Raw genomic sequence first — 20,706 nt, forward strand, 5'->3', positions numbered from 1 at the left:
ACACCACGAGGATGGAGCTGCAAGGAGCCAGGCTCTCCCTCACACACACATCCTTTTTAAACAGTCACGATAAGTGATGCTACATTCCCGCTTTAAATGTTGCTGTAACACCACTGACACATTTGGCACTGTTCATGCAAAACCCACCTTCAGCTTTCAAGCGCTTGCTGTCTGTTTCCCACTGGCACTGTAATTCTGAAAAAGGTACTTAACAGTCTGAAGTATCTGCCTCCCAAGGTTCTTTACTTGTTCTTTCTCTTTCAGCAGCAATTGCTGATATTTACTGTATTTGCCTCAACTCCAATGAATTAGCTTTTGTTGAATGTCTTTAAAAGCCGTGAGCACTCACTAATAGTGCCTGCTGATAGATGATCTTTCCTCAAGCCCTCCTTGTCCAGAAAGGTTTCAGTTACTCAACTGCAGTTGCAGAAAAAAACCTCTAAGCACTTATACCTTACTCATCCTGCTAAACAAATCTGTACCCAGATGTTCTTTACTGCTCCTTGTTTAAGCTGCCTCAGCTCATACACAAACATTTGGCAAAGCGTGGGGTTAGAAAAAGGATGCCGGAATTTCTGGTAATACACTTTTAATGGACCACATGGAATTATCTATATTCATAGTTTTGCTGCATGACCTTGAGCAAGTCATCTGACACTTCATATCCTTGATTTCTCTAACCTGGACAGTAAAAATATATAACAGTACTTGTCATTGTAGAATGCTTTAAGGACTTGGGTGAAAAAATTACAACTGTGATGATAGTGCTGATCCTTCAGCCCTGACTAAAACATCAAAAATTTATTCTCCCTTTAAAACAAGGCAGAACTCTACTTTCGAATACAACCTGCTATGAAGGTCTGCTGTTGTCCTCTCCAGACGTAAATTCTAACAGTGCCGTAGGAAGCTCTCTGTGTTAAGATTACCCACTCTACACCAAAATGCATTTCAAGTATTTCTTGAGATAAAAGCTTAAAGCTTTTGCCTACTTAAAAAAAAAAAACAAAACAAAACAAAAAAAAAAACAAAAATCACAAAACAAAAAACCAACAAACTTGCAAAGAGTAAAGACATCTTACATAGAGGAGGGTCCCAATTCACCTCTGATGTCTTCATGGTCCTGATTTTGCCTAACTGTAAGTACCAGACCGCGCTCACTTTGCACGAACAGTTGGAAACGCAGAGCGCGTCCGGAGCTGCAGCTGTATCACCTAGCGGGGTAGGTGGATGGGAGGGAGCACCAGCGTTCCCCTCCCACGAAAGCTGCCGGTCTCCTGCCGGTGCCCTGCCCGCCCCTCGCCGGTTGGTACCCTCTACAAGTAAGTCTATGCGGATACGCATTCATCACCGCCCATCCCGTAACTTCGGGGGGGCCTCTACTCCCCGGCAGGTGCCGCCCGCCCGGCGCAGGGTAGCCCCCGCTGCTCCGGGCACCACCGCTCCGCGGCACGCCCGGCCCCGAGCGCACGGGACACCGTGCCCCCCGCACCGCATTTTCCCACTCACGCTCCTCGCCGCACCCGCGCACGGCACCACGCTCTCACCTCCTTGCGCGCAGCCAGCAGCGCGGAGGCGCCACGCTCGGCGGTGGAGGCGCGGCCCGTCCCCAGGCGCACACGAGCTCCGGGCAGCGGCGCGGCCGCACAATGCGGAGAGGCCGCCCGGCTCCCTCCGCCCCCCCGCACCCGCAGCGCCCCTCGCCGACGCGCGGCACTGCGGCGCCCCCTGCGGGCCGCCGAGCTCAGCACGGTGCGTCGCTGGAGCGCTGGTCCCAGCTGCGCTGGGCCAGGCGGGACGGGGAGGGGCGGGCGAGGCGGAGCCGGCCCATCGCTGTAGACCTCTGCCAGCGTCACCCGGTGCCCGGCGCGGTCTGCGCGGGCAGCGAGCGCAGCCCTGTCATTCGGCGTGTTTGATGGTAACGCAGCCTTTAATTATGTGGGTCAACGGCTGCTGTTCCCACGCTTGAAGTTTGACTGAGCCCTGGCTAGCCGGCCAGGCCAAGTTTGCTCCACTTCCCACGTCTCAAGCACTCACTTTCCTTCCCTCTTACTTGCTTGGTGCTGCTCAGCAGTAGCACCCTGTGTAACTCTCCGCGGAGCCAGCAAGTATCTCCCCGTCCTGACAAGCCTACCAGCAAAGCAAGGTTTGTGCCTCATCAAACCGCTTTCCAGTAGCACCAACCTTTTACACAGCACTCTTCCTCCCTGCATGCTATCATGGCTTATGGTGAAGGAAAGCATTGTTATTTCAATCTGCAAATGGGGAAAGCGAACTGTGTAATTACATCATGCCCTCCAAGAGGCTAGTGTCACAGCCAGGGATCAAGTTCTGAAATGATGGGACAGAATTCACCAGACAACTCTTCGTTCGGTGTTTATTAAACTACCCAGCAATGTAAAGATACATTAGTAACAGATGTGAATCAGAGCCGGAAAGCACTTGAAGTTCACTGGTTGTTCTTCCTCTGTTTCTCTTCCAGCCCAGATCTGAATGAGATACAAGATGAGTAAAAGAAAAAGCTCTCCCCTCACTGTCTTTCTCAATGCAAAATTAAATAACAGTTGGATCAGAAAGGATCTTCCATAATCCAAGTCTCTTTACAAGAGCACAGTAACCATTCAGGAGGTAGGGTGGCAGTCCTGTGGACACCTCCACACTGTGCCAGCTGCAGGCACTCTGGAGCAGATCTTAAAATAGTTGTACTGCACATCATTCAAAGGATAAAAATATTAGAAGGCAGATGTGAAAGCAGTAGTGTGGTTGATGCTTTACTTGTTAAAAGTAATGCTGAGGCCTTAAGCCTTCAGTCTCTGGTTTACATAATTTAGAGGGATTAGTTTTTTCCATCCCCCTAAGAGAGCAACTGGTGAGCGTCTCTTTTGCATCTGGGGAAATGTGTGTTAGTCTCAAGGCCTGACGTTTGTTTTGTGTCTGTGGAACTCACTCTGCATGGGGCTGTCAAATTAAATACAGTAACTGGCTTTTCCAAAGCAGCAGATAATGTATGAATCATTAAAAAACCTAGTGACTGTACAATCAGTTTCTGCTGAAGTCTCTTACTGGTGCCAGGGCATACGAACTTAGTAAACACTGATCATGAACACAGGCAAAGATTTCAGATGGTTCAGATGGTTCAGACCCTGGTCCAGGACTGCTTCATTTGTCATTTGCTCTCTGTCTACTTGCTGTACTTCTCATACATAATGTTGATGAGTTTGGGGTTTTTTTCCTATGTAAAATGGGTTTTGAAGGTGTTAAGTTTTAGTCCTGTAGACCAAGGACTACCTTGCTTTGTCACAAGCAGTGGTTTGTTGGTATTTGGAGCTGATGTCATATTCTCTCAGTGGTTTTGCCACTTGTGCTGATCCTAAAATGTGCTCGTGGGCTTATGAGATCAAGGTATTTCCCTATGAAGATCATCATGTTACTAACTGCCTTCCATCTTCTAAAAATTTGGGAATAGAGATGCAAAACTGAAGGTACATGGGGTCTGATCCCAGATGGGCTGTCAGGTTGGAGATGCTACCTGTTTGTCATCAAACCCTTACTACTGGCTTAACATTTTCACTCTGTATGCTTATGGTGTATTTTCTGGAGGTGTTTCTGTTGTGCAAGCCAATGGCATTTGCTTCCTCAAAGGTGGGAGAGAGGACCGGTGTGACACTGCAGGCCTGACAGCTAACACATGAAGAAGACATATGAACAGGAAAGGAATGCTGAAGATGTGGATTTCCTTCTTCCCCACAAGCTGGAAATCCCATGAGATTTTGCAAGTTTCAACAACTTCCAGAACAAGATTCAGGCATGGGGTTTGATAAGACTCATGAGAGAGGACAAGAGGACAGAAACCTGATTTCAGAAGGTCACTTAAGAACCTCTGAATCCTTTGGAAAGGAGTGTCATTTCATCTTCTGAACACCTTTGGGTAAACTGGGTCCAAGTGTCTAAAAACTGTAGAGCAGATCATGACTTGGAGAGGAAAGAGATTCCTCTTGTACAATTCCTACAGTAAGGAAGGGCTTATTGAGCTCATTACTACTGTCTTTGCTGATGCTGCAGAAGAGCAGCAGCAAGTATTGCTGTAGAGCAGAGCACACCTGGTCAGAGCTGGATCCTTGCCTTAAACAGCAACCCAGCAGTGACTTGGTTTACTTTTTCACCCTTCCTTCCAGCACATCTCCCAAGATGATATTTAATAACAAGTAGAAAAAATACCAAATAAATAAAATGTTAACACAAATATTTGTAGCTATTACTAAAGGTTCACAGGGAAACATTAGGATTGTTTTCTTCATTTTCACAGAATATCTTCCAAATGTTTTTGTGTTGGCTCTCAGCAATGTACATAAATCTGTTCAGTTATGCTAATCTAGTGCCGTAAAAAAACTTGCAACTTTGTCATTAAAGTATGGAGGAACTTTGCTGTTATTTTGGTTTGTATTCAATATGAAGTATTGCTGTTTTAAATTAATAGTGCATTTTCTCATATTTTCTCCCATTGCTCATGAAACACTGAGTTTATAACAATGGGTTTTCTTGAGTGTATGCTAAGGGTTTATAACTTCTGTTTCTCTCAACTTTTTCCTCACTGTATAGAAAACAAATCAAATACATATTTTTGAGATGCAGGCTTTGTTACTTAAGAAGCATTTATTTCTAATGTAGTAAATAAGACCACAACCCTGCAAATATCTGTTTGTGTTGAACCTTACACGGACAGTCTTAACAGAGTGGCTAAAGAAGCTACAGCTTCCCCATTATTCGTATCACTTGAAGGTGGGCTGTGGAGTTGCCTGCAGTTGCCTGCTTCAACATTTTGTTCCATTTGGCTTCACAAGGTGCCAAAACAGGGCAGTGGAGATGGACATGGGATGCTTTTCACAGCATCTGGTGGATCTCACACATGCAAATGCCTCTGTGCTATGAACTAAAGCAGGCCTTCTGTCTCGGTCAGCATTTGGTGCATTTGCACAGCGACATGTAAATACACAGCTTGGGTTTCTTGCATTAGCAAGATTTTTATCAGGTATATTTAATAGCGCTATATGTGCAAAGCGGAGAAGCACAATTCAGTAAGAACAATTGCTAAGTAGACTAGCAAAGCATAAACTCATGTTTTATTACTCATGGCTAATGGATACTCTTCGTATTGCCTAAGTTAAAATGAATAAATTCTCCTAATTTGTGTTTCTTCTCACCTGTGCCATTTATTAGGTTGTGTCCTGACAGTCTGCCTTTAAAAATGGTCGAGCTGTGACTCCACACTCACAGGAAGACAGCAGTGACTGCACTGACTCCATCTCTGTTTGGTATGTTACTACTGGGTTTGCTTTTCTGGTATTCTTATTTCTCCCTCCACACTTACTCAGATCACAGAGATCCTTTAATAGGTTTTTGTTAATGTAAAATTAATCACCCTATAACCCTAAAAGAAGGCAGGGTGACTGTAACTCTCTCATAATGGTTAAATACCTACTTGCTTTAAAACTGAAGAGGTTCTGTTTCTACTCCAAAGTAAGTTTGGATTGATAACTAAATCACCTACATAATAGTCTGTAGACTAACTAGTACTCCTCTATACAAATATCTAGAGATATTTTGTTATGGTTCTAATAAAGTACAGTTATAGAATTAAAAAAAAACAACTGGTAACAGTTGCAACAAATTTTGCAACAAATGTGCAATACCAGACTTTACTAATGAATGAGTTACACTGATGTGTCATCCTAATTTCTTACAGATGTATTCATGTTCTTTGAAAGGACCAGTGGAAATTGTCATAAATTCATTTGCTAATCATTTTAATGAATGCTAGCCCTTATTCTTTCTCAATGGTATTATAATTGCAATCTGGATTGCCATAGAGACCCCACTGTAATTCATCATTGCTTCAGTGTTCAAATTCTCTGGTGGAACTAGATATTGGTGTTGACAACATCTGGAGTTTTATGTCTCTCATCTTCTTTCTACCTCCTTCCCTCTGTTTAATCAAGAGAATGGGAAGGGGAAATTGCTGCCGTTGTTGATATCTTCAAGAAACTGAATGACTGCTAGGACTTAGGAGGATGTCTAGACGTAGGATGTAACAAATACAGGCCTGTTCACAGAGGTGAGACTGAGGTACATCTGCTTTCAGCACACTGTAATGCCATTTGTCATGGCATGCCCAGAAAGGCAGGAAGCCACATTTTCATCTTCCATTCTGAAGCCAACCAGTGGCTTTAGCAGGGAATGCCCTTCCAAGGAGAGTGTCTGGTGACCACAGTACATATTTAAGTGTGATATATTCATTATATTATATATTACCCCATTTCTATCACTGGGGCTGTTTCATGTTGTATAAAACAGTTCTGTACTTGTATCAAGGAGAGAGGTAATTTATAGTGGTTTTCAGAGTGGAACCTTTATCCATGCCTGATGAAAACCAGACTTGCTTCCTATCTAAGCCCTTCAGATGATAGTCCATTCTCAGGGATAGGGTTTAGAAAAGGTCATGGTTACACTGCAAGGGAAGTCTTGACTGTGGCATATTCCTTAGCATAGACCATGTCTGCCTGGCCTTGCAGTAGTTGACAATATGCTGCTTTGTGGGAATGTGACTATGGAAAATAGCAGACACATCAACCTGTGTCCTTTCTAAAATGGCCTGATAACATGTACAGCAAAGTACTGTGGGAATAGTGGGCACAGCCAGGTGGCAGGGTGGGGTACGCAATGCTGTCAGAGAGAAGAAATAGACCCAGCTGAAAGGGCTATGTGTCTAGGATGAAAAAGAATGTGGCAATCCCTGCCACAAAGAATATTTACTCCCTTTTAGGAAAACACTGGGTGATAAAATGATAGCACTCTTCCTCAAAGCAGTATGGTATTTTTGGGCAGGGTACAGTGCTGTGAGTTTGTTTTATGTATAAGGCAATGAAGGAATTCAAGCAGCCTCAGATTGCACGGCTGGTGAAGGAAATAAGGTCTTTCAGTGTTAAGGGAGTTAGTTGGAGCTCAGATGCTGAGTATTTCTGTGCTGCTCTGTGGTTGCAGGACATGAGGTGATGGTGCTAGTAGATAATCTCTCCATGTCTGGAAATCATTATTGCTAATCAGTCTAGCTTTTGTATACTGATTATTGTTATCATATTTCTTGTCAAAATTTTTGTGAACTAAGCTTCAGTCAGCAACAAAGATCTTTAGGCACCATTTGTAAATGAGTGATTATCAAACCAATATAAAATTTTATTAGGACAGAATGAGAGCCATCAGAAATACCCTCCAAGAAAACAGAGGGCAATGTTATCAAGCAGATGCTTGTTGTAAACCCAAATCACCCTGTCCAGCAGAGAAATTCTGAAAGAACATATTTTAAAAAGCAACTAGTAATGCCAGAATTTCAGAAATCTTTTAAGCACACATTAGATTTCCACAGACTCCCTGTTCACCTATAGGCAAAGCTCAAATGATTTAGTAAAACAGCAGCAATTAAAAGGGGAAAGAAATACCTAAGATTAGTTCTTTACTTAGGCTTCCTGTTTTCGTATAAACATAAATCCCATGGAAAACAGTGTAACATTATTACGGAGATTTACTAACCAAGCAGTAGCTAGCTTATTTAAGCTGCTCATTATTCCAGTATCCACTGATAGTGGAATAGCAGGAATACAATTAAGAGTACTCCTTAAGGAACACAATCCACTAATACCTGCACTATCCCCTTTATTAGTATGGTATAATAATAATGTCTTTAAAAACTCCATTGCATGTTTTGAGCTTGAGTCAGACAAAAGATTAAAATAATAAATGTCACATTTTGAAATACTTAAAGCTAATACTTAAAATTAGTTTAATTTCATTTTGTTTTGGCTCTATCCAGGAAAAAGAATACCTACAGGAAACTCATAATTCAGAGCAATGAATGTAGCTGCAATATCCCTGCATGTTTAAAGAACATTCTGTACAGTGGCACATTGTTTTTTTCATTTGTTACTCAAGTCTTCTGCCTCAAGAATGAAATTGCACATTTTCTCTAACATTGCACAAGGTTGTAGTTCAGCCATTTAATGCGTACAAGCACAAAGCAAATGGGCACTGAGGAAGAATACGTCAAGTGAAATAGATTAGTTATAAGAATTTCACAACAGTTTGGCTGGTGTTGGTTAAACTTATTCTAAACTGAGGTTCTTAAACACAAAGACCAGTGCTTTTTCCACAGTCAAGATGATTTCTGTTTACATCTGTTTAAGAGCAGAGGTAATCTGGAGTTCTTGTAGCAAGGAAAGAAAGATTACGATTTTTCCATCGTGTTCCATATCTAGGCTGAAACACCAAAACATCAACTCATTGCTGTCCTTGAAACAAAACAAGGAGATGTCAGAGGATTTGAAAGTATCATGCACAAATCAGTGAATGGTGGTGTGTCTTTTTCCAGTAAAGTAACTTTGACAAACATAGCATAAATGCTTGTAAATATTAGTACTAACATAGAGTTCATAATTTTCTTCCCTAAAAGTTTTGGTAAAAAATGTTAGAAGATAGTTGTTTCAAATTTTTCAATGTCTGTTTGGGAATTCTTTAAGAGTTCATGATATTCCTGAAGAATTCATAAGCACATTTTCTAAAAATCAGGCACCCAGAATTGTTTTGCTTTTGAAAATACCACTCTTGTCTAAAATCACTGTTAATTGAATTAGTACTCATCTTCTGAGTGATTTAATTAGTGGATGCTGACGTATCTCATACCAGTTTGATGTTCAGAGAACCATGATCCAGTATTTTGTAAATAGTAGTTCCATATTGGATGTTTTCAAGGGAGTAAGCAGTCAAATTGAGGTAGCTCATACCATCCCCTTTCCATGTGATGTCTACATGTTCACAGTGCTCTGCATTTACTCTTAGCCATATAAGTGCATTGGAGCAAGTTTTCTGTTGGTTTTAAAATTGCAGATTACTGTTTATTGTAACCTCTCATGATTCAGACAACAGGCTGAGACACAGCCTGAATACAGCATGATCATATGCAGCAAGTCTATTACCGGAAAGTGGGAAAAAGTATCCCTAGCTGTGGACAGTGTCTACAGCTATTGTCTCCATTCTATTAATGGTATCCTCTTAAAAACAGCTATGGGTGGGAAGATTATTTCATTTACCTTTAGCCATTTAATATACATCAAGTCTAAGCTACTGATCTAACTTTCTGCAGTACACAGAGTTACCTCTAACAGGCAGTTCATCATCTCCTTCTCTAAAGGCATCTTGGAGGCTCCAGTGTTTCAATACAACCTAACAACTTACTACAATAATCTACTTCCAGCAGCCCTTCTCATATAATATAGCTGGAGGTTGGTCACAGGCATCTTTTTATAGTCAAAATGACTATTTTGGTGAGATACATTGAGTCTAGTGAATTCTTTTTCTTCCTTTTTTTTTTTTTCCCCCCCCCACTAATTGTAAAGTGATTTTAGTTGAGTAGTTCAAACAGAACCATTTTCTATTGGTCAAATAAGTCCTATTTCCAGATAAAGTCTTGCAGGTTTTGTTCTGCAGATCCATCCCTATAAAGTATATTTCTCAAGAAGTGACTGCCCCACAGGACTTTTCTCCAGGAGTTCAAAACCTGGCATTCATATTCTACATATGTGCCTTACCAGGCAGCTCTGTGACTGTCATTCTTGTTATCACAGAAGATGAGAAACATATAAAAAAATACATATATTTATGGAACAACTTTGCATACAGTTTTGGTCTACTGACAATTGTTTCTTTTCAGGACCACATAGACACCTTCTGGAAAGCTTCATATGTGTCATTCCTGAAGACCTTCTCACACATGAAACTGTCACTTTGTTTCAGCTTCTGGCTTTGTCTTCCTCTGGCTTTTACAATAAGAATAAATAAAAAGACAGCCTAACCACTGTAACTGTGAACTAAGATCTGCCTGGCTTTGTTATAAGACTGAGGTAGCGACCATCATCACCTGCAGCTACATAAAGAGCTTGATTGCTCTTTCTCTAGAGCCTGAATAGGAGAGAGAGCTTGTTTTTTAAGGAGGTCCACTATTGTCTTCAGTACTAAACCCGCTGGCAACTACAAGTCTTTCAGTAAAACAACCTCCTCCAGATGCACACAGCTATTTAACGTGGGTTTCAGGGTGGCACCTCTTGAAAGGCACAAACTAGCAGTCTGTATTTAGAGATTTGAATTCTTAGGCTGAATGAAACAAAGATATTTTCCCTTTTAGGTTTTCTGGGGGTGCCATGGTGAGAGGAATGCATTTTTATGTCTTTTTTAAGTCAGGCAGCATGTGCATTCCATGGCCCTGTGCCATCTGCATCATTAAGCCACCTTCTTCCTTGATTTGTATTACTCTCGCAAGCACCAAAACTCTAACTACCCAGCCAAACTAAAAATAACCTCTGAAAATAGTCCAATGTGAAAATGTTTGCCTTCCAAGACAGAAAGCAACCTACTTTTCACAGCCCTTCTCCTGTGTTAAAACACCAATTAAGTTACTGGTTACTGACAGTACCAAGAAATTGAAAGAAACTAATTGCTTGCAAGCTACTTCTGAATCACAGTTAGAGAAATGCCACGTAGATGCAGCTTTGAACTATCAAAACACTGTTAGACCAACTATATGGAAGAAATACACTGAGCTCTTAAGATAACAGTGGTTATGAATAGAAATTTCCCTAATGGAGTGCAAATTTATCTCTCCTTTCTTTGATTTGTGCCAAGTGTTGAACATTCATCATATATTTTTAATAGTGTTCCTGATCTTTTTCATTTTTCACATGACAAATTGGAAGGTTGTATTGAGTGATCAAAAATTTGGAGAGAAAACTAACCCTAGCAATGTGTTTGTTCATTAAATCTTGCTTTCTATGTATAATTCAGCTTGAAAAAATTTAATATGTTAAAAAAATGTATACCTCAAACTGAAAAGAAGAAAGAATCATTGCAATAGTTCTACCCTGTAAACCTGAACCAAAACTGGGGATATGGATTCATGATTTTGGAGGGCTTTTATTTTAGGAACTCATCTGTTTGAGTGCCAGTATGCTGCCAGTGAGGAAAATGAAGGAGTCCTCCAGGTAACTCAGGATACCTGCAGAGCTTGACTTCTGGGTCATATAACTCTTAAGAGCAGCATCTCCTAATCACTGCTTTCAAAGGGAGCAAAGATGTTTAGCCTCCCTGTGTAAAATTAATTTCTTGGAATTAATCCCTTTGCCTGTTAAGACTTCTGACTCCCCCAGCTGTCTTTCCACTCATGTGCAATGTAAGGAGAAAGCATGTAGGGATGCAGGCTTGTAGAACTGTTTATTAATGGCTACATCAACAACAAATGGTTGTTACATATGAACTCAAATTGATTGGAAAATGATCATTGCATACTGTGGGTGGTGTAAGGCTCCTGGCACAGGAAATAGTTTTTGAGATAGGGGTCTTACCAAAGCTCTTTGGATGTTTTCGTTTAATACGCAGGAAAAACAAAACAAAAGACTAGACCATTAATGGCTTCTTTGTAATCTGTTGGTGTTGCATCTCAAACTGCTGAGACTGTAGCAGAACACCATTGGAGCTCTGTAACCAAACCACAAGAAATGCTTTCATTCTGTTATTTAGGCCAACAGCAGTAGCTAAGCGAGCATTTCCAAAAGGAAGTGGGGTGAAGAATCTTCAGATCCTGTCTGCCTGATTTAATACCTAACTCTGAAAAGCTTTGTTAATCCAGTGCAATGAATTGGGGATATCTGAAAAAAAGGGTTGGAAAAGCTTGTTTATAATAGGGTTTCAGTGACTGTGTTTGAATTATATTTACTAAAAGCCTTTCTGCTTGGTGCACTTGGTCTCAGACAACAACATTTACATTTAAGCACCACCATTAAATCCAAGGTCCTACATCTAAGGTTTTTCTGCAATGACTGTAACAATCACTGAAATGCAGAAAGGATTTTCTCATTTCTAGATACCTAGTCTATTGGGTGGTAGAATGCACCTATGCACTCATTGTTTTAGAAAGGAATCACAATTTTTATCCTCTTTTTTTGTCATGGACTAAATAAGGCACAATATCTATGGTCTGTTAGCCCATGGTTAGGTGATACAGGTACAGATTAGGGGATTACAGAGCAGGTAAAGTGACTGCTTTGATTGTGGCTTATTTTGGCATGCATATACTAAATTTGGAAGAGTATAGACATTAGCACATCCTAGTGTAAGGATGACAACCAAATTTATGAGTTATTCAACATCGTCCTATGTGGTCACATACGCCTGAATACTCTGGAGCTTGTCTGAACTTGGAGCTCAGCAGAGTTAGATCCCAAAAGTCAGTACTTGGATGGGTGCTGTGGGTTTCCAGCTGACATAAAGGGGGAAAAAGTTTAAGCTGAGGACATTCAGACTTAGAAAAGGCTACTCAGAGAGGTTGTGGACTCTGTCCTTGCTAACTTTTAAAACACAGATGAAGAATGCTGTGGGCAGCCAGGTCTGTGTTCGGTGCTGAGCCTGCTTTTAGCAGAAGGCTGAGCTAGGTGACCTGCTGAGGTGGCGTCCAACCTGAATTATTCTAGTACTCTGTGGTCTGAGTTGAATTTTATGTATCTCAATGCAGTTATTTATTTTTTGTTGATTGTATGCTTACATGAGTTGATTGCAATGATAATGATCATTGTATCATTAAAAATGAGGTCTTATTTTCTGGCATGAGTAGGAAAAATGTTTTTCATAGATTATCTAAAGATAGCACTAATTGCCATAAGGCTGACATTGTTTATGCATAGGAAGACTTTCCACTAGTGGCTAATTATAGGCTATAAGATACTCAGTAGCCTATAAATGAAGTAAATAATAAAAATAATTGTAGCGTAGCTTCCTAGGATAAAAGGGTGGGATTTTTTCTTTTTTCACTTTCTCTTTGAAAAGTATAAATTGCTAAACCCATGAGCAGATTTGTAATAGAAGCTGAGTGGCCTGGAGTATTCTCAATTCACAGAAATTACACGATATAGGCATCAAATAAAAACTTTGCTTTCCAAGATTCACCCACAGCTAAAAAGTTTAGTCTAGTCATGCTGGACTTAAAGCTCCTTGTTTCTCCAGCAATATACTATTTCTTCTTTCAGTTGGAAAAACAATTACCAGGTATTCTGTAAGGACATGCTCTTCCTTTTAGTCACTGATCCTTCAAAACAGGTGAACACAAATGTGTCCAAAGTTGTCTGTCTCTCCATTGTTGAAAGAGGCCTAATTCATTGTCTCCTTAGTTATTCTGGAGACGTGGATGTCGGTGTTAAAAGTTTTGAGAATGTAAAACGTCCAATGTTTTCCAAATATTAGGAGAATATACAGACTGCAGAAATGTTCTGAAAATTGATTCTCTGAAGGCAAGTAACAAAAGCTCATACAGCTTTTAGTGGTATGGCTTCATAGTGCGTCAGATTTCCAACTTCTCTTTACTTCATATTAATGAGTGCAAACATGAGTACATGGTGTTTTTCTAACTATGGGATTCTTGCGTGGGCCTATGAGTTCCTGCTGGAGATTTTCCCCTGCAAAAGCTGTAAGTCTCATCCTCCCCCATCCCTTGTGCAGCTCATAAAAGGGGCAGAAATAAGGGAGAGAGTCCCACTGTACCATCTCTGCCCATTTAGGAAAGGGCAGGCGTATAAGCATGCAGGCACCCTGGCTTTGATGACAGGTGGGCTGAATTTTGACCTTGATTTAGGTATTTTGCAGCTGTACTGCTCTTTAGTGGTGCCAGTGGGTTAGAGCTCACTTTTGCAGGGACTATGAAATCTATCCCTGAAGCAGTGATCTTTGCCAGTAGGCATGTTTTGCTAGTTACTTATAGCATTAATTAGTCTTAATAGTTTTGGGAACATGTTGGTGGGAGGAATGTGCCGGTTAGGTGGATTATCTGCAACAATGGCAAAGTCCTTCAGGGTGAGGCTTGGTGGAAAAGGCTGTGTTCCAAAGGAGAAATAATGGTTTGCATCATATAATTAAGAAATGTATCACTTGAGTATACATGCACTGAAGGTGAAGTAAGTAACCTTTTGGATAGATTAATTCTGGCATTTAATCTTGTTCAAGTTAACCATGCCAAGTGCAAGGTCCTACACCTGGGTCGGAGCAATCCCCGGCACAGCTACAGGTTGGGCAGAGAAGAGATTCAGAGCAGCCCTGTGGAGAAGGACTTGGGGGTGTTTGTTGATGAGAAAATGAACATGAGCCGGCTTCAGTGTGCGCTTGCAGCCCAGAAAGCCAACTGTATCCTGGGCTGCATCAAAAGGAGCGTGACCAGCAGGTCGAAGGAGGTGATCCTGCCCCTCTACTCTGCTCTTGTGAGAGCTCACCTGGAGTATTGTGTGCAGTTCTGGTGTCCTCAACATAAAAAGGACATGGAACTGTTGGAACAAGTCCAGGGAAGGGCCACGAGGATGATCAGGGGACTGGAGCACCTCCTGTATGAAGACAGGCTGAGAAAGTTGGGGCTGTTCAGCCTGGAGAAGAGAAGGCTGCGTGGAGACCTCATAGAAGCCTTCCAGTATTTGAAGGGGGCCTATAGGGATGCTGGGGAGGGACTCTTCATCAGGGACTGTAGCAGTAGGACAAGGGTGATGGGTTAAAACTGAAACAGGGGAAGATTAGATTGGATTTAAGGAGGAAGTTCTTTACTGTGCGAGTGGTGAGGCACTGGAATGGTTTTCCCAGGGAGGTTGTGAATGCTCCATCCCTGGCAGTGTTCAAGACCAGGTTGGACAGAGCCTTGGGTGAGATGGTTGTCCCTGCCCACGGCAGGGGGGCTGGAACTAGATGATCTTAAGGTCCTTTCCAACCCTAACTATTCTATGATTCTAAGTTCTTTTAGCCTTTTATTTTTATATAATGTATGTAAACAGCACACAAAATAGGTGTTTGATCTGAATCTGTACAGAAGGCTGTAATAATACAATACTTTCTAAACACAGTGTCCCAGTTTCAGCTGGGATAGTGTTAATATTTTTCTTAGTAGCTGGTACAGTGCTTCATTTTAGATTTACTATGAGAACAATGCTGATAACACATTGATGTTTTAAGTAGTTGTTGTTAAGTAGTGCTTACCCTGATCCGGGACTTTTCAGCCTCTCATTCTTTGCCTTTGAGGAGGGGCACAAGAAGCTGGGAAAAGCAGACAGGATACCTGACCCAAACTAGCCAAAGGGGTATTCCATACCGTACAACATCATGCTCAGTATATAATCTGAGGGAGGTTGGATGGGAGCCATTGATTACTGCTTGGGTCAGGCTGGGTATCAGACAGTGAATGGTGAGCATCATTTGGGTTTCTTGGGTTTTACTTCTCTCCCTCTTTTTCCTATTGTTGTTGTTATTATATTTTACTTTTATTTCCATTATAAACTGTTCATATCTCAACCCACAGTTATTAACTTTTTTCTGATTCTCTTCACTATCTCACTGAGGGGGCTGGCAGCGAGCAAGCAGCTGCATGGTACTTAGTTGCCAGCTGAGGTTAAACCATGTCAGAGGGACAATTTAAACCAGTTTGGGAACTGCAGTTGCTATGCAAGGCAGCAGCATTCTTTGAAGGAGTTGCAACTCGTAAAGGTGCCACAGCAGTGTTCTGCAACATTTACCTGTAGGAAGGGACATGAGGACAATCAGATATTTAGTTATAGTTCTTAAAAGAACATTAATAGAAATTAACACTTCTAAATACCTTTAGGGATCCATTCCTTACTTTCTGCTTAAATTAGACTACACCCAGGCTCCAGAACCTGGAAATAGTTTTTAGGTTTCCAGGCTAAGTGCATGTCCAGATGTATTTTGATGCAAGTCAAGGCGAGACCCCAGCATGCACCCGCAGTCACTGTCTGCCTCACTTCCACAAAAAGGCAGCTGGGAGCCACCTGGCAGCAACATGAAGCGTATCTTCTAATATTTCCACAAATTAGTATAAATGTAGCCCCCTTGTTCCTAAAACTGGGGACTTGTGCTGACAGTGGAAACGACTGAATTATTCAGGGTACCACTGATCTGCAATGAGATGTTCTCGACATATTTCACTAACTCTTAAAACACACCTATTCAGTGGCCAGCTCAGCTTGCTTTTCTTGCTGGAGGTTGTGTCAGTGCATATGTTTTTGTTAAAATACACCCTGAAGGAGTGATATGCACAAGATTATATTAATGTTTACAAAGAATTAATATGTCATAAATATCATAAACTTCCACCAAAGCAGATTCTTTTTTGAAGGATAGTGTAAAAATCCTTAATTATATTGACGTCAACCAGAAGTACTTTTTTCTCACAGAAATATTGTGCACTTGCACAATAACCACTTGGTTTTTGTAGGATAGTCAAGTAGTAACCCTTTGAAAAAGACCAGCTAAGTGCCCAACACATTAAAGCAAAACAGGATTAGTGAATTATTTACTACATTAGAAGCAATTTGTATTTACAGTAAAAATGCAAGATATCTAAAATTATAGCACTTCTACTGAGATGGAAGTAGGAACAGTGTGCTTAGGATCATTTTGTCTTAAAGCTAACTTGAACTGCTTTTGTTGTTTGTTAGATTAGGCAAGATGTAGTTCAGCTGATAAAGAATGGAGGTTTTGTCAGATGATGCACTTTCCCTAAATCATGATTGACTCTGAAAGGATTTGCTTTGCTTCTTATGCAGTTTTTCTATTACACAGCCTGTCTGAGACAAGTTTTGACCAGCTTTGCAATGAGATGTGATAACTTTCTACTGCTCAATTTAACTGCAAAAATTGCTGTGAGCTGCAAATCCACATGGTGAAGTTCAGACTGAGTTGCTGTCAGAGGTATGGAGAGAAACTTCATGGAAATCAAGAGACTCCTTCTCTTGTTCTCCATCCTTTTGAGGAGGCAGGAAAAGAGCAGATTTTGCCCATCAAGATGGAGTAAGTAGCCTGTGGACATTATGTTATTCAGAAATATGTGTCAGATAATTTTAATCTGAGAAACATGGTAAGAATTCATGTGAGTTGAAGACTAGAGCAATGTGAAGGCTGACATGTTTTGAATTCAACTAGAGTAATAGAAAACAGAATTTTCCAACACCTCATACTTGAATGAGAATTTATTCCCTAGTATACCACAGATTTCTAACCCAGTGAATTTAGCCAGAAATATTGTGAATTTATGTTTTTGAAAGACTTGTTGCATCTAAAAGTTTATCATCTCCCATAACCTTGTGGGTCTCTAAAACTTACTGAAATATATTAATGGACTTTAATTCCTTTGCCTTGGTTGTTTTTTTTTTTTCAAGCCCTCTTGGTTTATGGCTGTTGTCAGGAAGAGCCTGTGCCTATCTATCTTGTTGCCAAAGAACCTGTGGGTTTTTTTAATCCCTCATCACAAAGGGGAGAAAAATTATACTTTGTATAATTTTATGCAACTGTACAGTAGGATCTACAAAAAGAAAGATTTTTTTTCCCTAGTGACCAGCTGCCTGAAACCAGCAGTGCATAAACACATCCATTCACCCATATAATCATTTTCTCAGATTTAAGACACTTCATTGAAGTTATTATGCTTGTGTAAAAGAGCAGCAATGTATGAGTGAGTCGGGCCTTAGGCCTTGGTTTTCATCCAAAAGATAAAAGCAAATGAAGAAATTCAGAGAAACAAAACAATGAGTAAAAGAACAGGAACTGAATCACTTCTGCAGGGAGATTTAGGACTTAATACTGAAACCAAAAACCTACTCTGGCCCTGATCCAAAACAATACTCAAGTCTTAACTCTAACTCCATCAGCAGTTTCACTGAAGCCAAATGTCTGCCCAAGTACTTTGTAGGCTGGGGTCAGAGTATCTTTCAGTAATTTGCAGGACTGAACCCTCAAAGAAATGATCTTGGCCAAGTGATAAGGCCTGGTAATGAGCTGAACTTACAAGACAGACAGAAGGTGCTGGCTGTGGGCGTACCAGTGAGTTGCTAAAATCCAGTGAGCGTTAGTAGGGAAGCTGTAGCAAAACCTACTAAAAGAAGATACCTTAACTATTATTCAAACACTTTCAACAATTTTTTTTTCAATTAAAATAATTTCTAGATAGGTTTTGAAACACATAATTTTGAGAACTGAAAATTTTTGCTGTGGCAAAATCCCTTTTTTGCCTTTAAATTTTTCACCTGAATTTGTCAGGTCAGAAGTGAGAACCATAATTGAAGTATGTAAGAATGCCTCCGCATTTGATCTCTGGATATAAAGGTTATTTTTTGGCTTTTTTCTGAAATAAATACCTCTACTGTTTGTCTAGTTATTTGAGTGGTATATAGTACTCTTCTGTTTACACGGTTTTGAAGGTGCACAGTCAGTTTAGTGGTACATGTATATAGATGGCTCCTGGGTGGGAGAGTGACCGTCCTGCCTCCTCCCATAACTGGCCTATGAGAGGTTCTGTGTCCTGCAGGGCCAGTTATGCCTGGTGCTTGCTCTGGGACTGCTGTGTTTTGGATTCTGCATGCTCCTTTCTAACCCAAATGTGATAAAAACTTGCTTTATAAGGAGTGATTTGTGCAAATAACCCAGGAATCCAGAGCTCATATATGGGTCAGAGTTCAGCTTCAAGTCTGAGATCACCCTTTGCTGGCTCACAATGAGCTGGTTTAGAACTCCTTGAGCTTCCCAGGATTTGCACTGGGATCCAATTTTTTTTTTTTTTTTTTTTGCCTTGGATGCTTGGATCTGGGACTGTGGTTTGTACCATTCGAGACAGGATATTCAGATCCAGAGAGTTTACATCTAGATTTCATCCGAGATGTCTCTAGTTATGAGCACATGTAGAGGAAGAGAAACAGCATAAAAAAGGTGACTGAATTCCTCAGTGCTCCGGAAGTGTTCATGTTCAGTTTCGTTTGTATTTGGACAGAGATTTGAACTAATTTTCAAATTAGTTAAACAGACTGCCTCATTATGTCTTAATCTAAACTGGACATCTTTCTAAACAGATGCTTTTAAAAGTGCTGCTATAAACTAAATATAAATTACTGATGTGTTGCAGGAATTGCTAATTCAGAATCTATGGCTCATGGTATTTTAGCATTTCCACTGGATGATATATTGGCTAAATCTTTAAGATGATTAAGAGGAAGACATGAATGAAAGTAACTGCAGATGGTCCTCAAGCTGCTGGAGTGCTACATCCAGATTTCAGATAGACCTCCAGCCGTTTAGGCTCTCATTATGCAAAGCAAAGGTTGCCCCAGAATTAACTTTTATTGCAAGCCCCCTACAAGACTTTGACCACCCAAATATCTACTAAGAAAACTTTTGCAGCATACCAATTAATTTTCATTTATGCCACACTTCATTATATGCAGTAAATAAGCATAAATAGCAAACGACCAACAAGAGTCTTTTTGTCTACTACCCACATGGGAGTCATCTAACCTTAATAGGGAAGATGTGCTTTTGGAGTCCAACCATGCTAGTAGTAGTCTTTCTACATTTGCTTTTCCTTAAGAAAATGCAGTTTATACTCTTTGCCACTGAATAAATGGTTCTAATTATCTGAAACATTTTGCATTTTTTTCCAGTATTTTATCACTGGCTTCCAAAAAGCCTGGACTTGAAACAGGGTCTTGAAGCTCTGCATGACCACAGCCATTGCTCTTATCCAGCTTAACCTTGCCCACCTCAGGGACAATTTACAGCTATTTGATCTGTTATGTAAAATACATCAAAGGTTATTGACCTATTGCCTCCTGCAGTCCCACATGTTCAGACAGGATATTCCAGGGTTGCTTTAGTTCAAGTGAGCAATAATATTTTCTAAAAGTAGCCCCAGTGAAAGTTGTAGGGCTGGCTACTTGTTTAGGAAAGTAATATTTCCTGTGTACAAGTACCAGCATCCAACTTGGGATAATGGTGCTGTCTCGATGAAAACACCTGACAGGGAAATTCTGCCACTGGTAAAAAACAAACAAACTGAAATCCCCGAAACAACAACACGCACAAGACCCCATTAGAGCCCTTAGCATTAGCAGCTTTCTTAAAGAAGGGCATCTGCACTTATCTTGAATTCTGGGGGATTTTATAGTGCCTAAGAAGACTGAAGAATTCATACAGACCATCCTATGACTGTTACCTGTTACTTTTTCTGGATGGGAGATGATCCTCAAGCACTTGGGTACAAATGCTCCAGAAGTGGCTGCCTTCCAGTATTCTGATGGCTTCAGGCAAACCGAGGTTAATCATATACTCCACATTAAGAAGAAAGCTAGTTCCCTCTTGGGCATTTAGGTTTGAAATTGCTATGCATTCTGCACAAGACACAAAGAAAGAAAGGTGATGTTTCAGGGAGTAGTCCTATTTTGTTTCTTTCTGCTGTTAGCTGAATAATGATATTTTCAGAAAGTTAACTCAGAGGGACTTATGAAAATGAAAGTGTAATCAGGGGTATAATCCCTCTCCACATCTGAGAAACTGTGTAAAACCAGTGAGAAGGAGCTGTACAGCAACAGTCACATGCACTCCTTAAGCCTGATGCTGATAGTGATTCCTTGGCTGGTACTGTGTGACCTTTTCAAGCCTGGTAATGGGAAGAGGAAGAAATGTCTCCTGACTCTAAAAACCTAGTTTACCATTTCACCCCATGAAAAAAATTAGCTCCTTTGTTATAGCAACTGTTTACCCTGTTTGAATCCCAACAAAGGCAAAAAATGTGAGCATGCCTGCCTG

At 40.7% G+C, this 20,706-nt stretch overlaps 1 protein-coding gene and 1 long non-coding RNA gene across 4 annotated transcripts in view; one reads left to right on the top strand and one right to left on the bottom strand.

Annotated features, from left to right (window-relative positions):
- RERG (RAS like estrogen regulated growth inhibitor) overlaps positions 1-1,695 on the bottom strand; it is a 108,278-nt gene extending 106,583 nt beyond the window's left edge. The window contains exon 1 of one of the 2 annotated variants that reach the window (XM_062616719.1): positions 1,545-1,695. The gene's annotated coding sequence lies outside the window, so the exon portion shown is untranslated. The remainder of the gene's footprint in view (positions 1-1,544) is intronic. The other variant, XM_062616720.1, reaches the window with a different exon arrangement.
- Positions 2-19,976, top strand: LOC134162634 (uncharacterized). Of its 2 annotated transcripts, none has more exons than XR_009964383.1 (4): positions 2-204; positions 5,215-5,309; positions 16,680-16,923; positions 18,437-19,976. It is a non-coding gene; the product is annotated as an uncharacterized LOC134162634 (long non-coding RNA). The 2 variants fall into 2 exon arrangements; XR_009964384.1 differs by having other exon boundaries at positions 16,696-16,923.
- The last annotated feature ends 730 nt before the right edge of the window (positions 19,977-20,706 follow it).

The sequence above is a fragment of the Pezoporus occidentalis genome, unplaced genomic scaffold (genome assembly GCF_034315485.1).
Source record: "Pezoporus occidentalis ecotype Australia unplaced genomic scaffold, CSIRO_AGI_Poc_V1 ctg19, whole genome shotgun sequence".
Classification (NCBI taxonomy): Eukaryota; Metazoa; Chordata; class Aves; order Psittaciformes; family Psittacidae; genus Pezoporus; species Pezoporus occidentalis.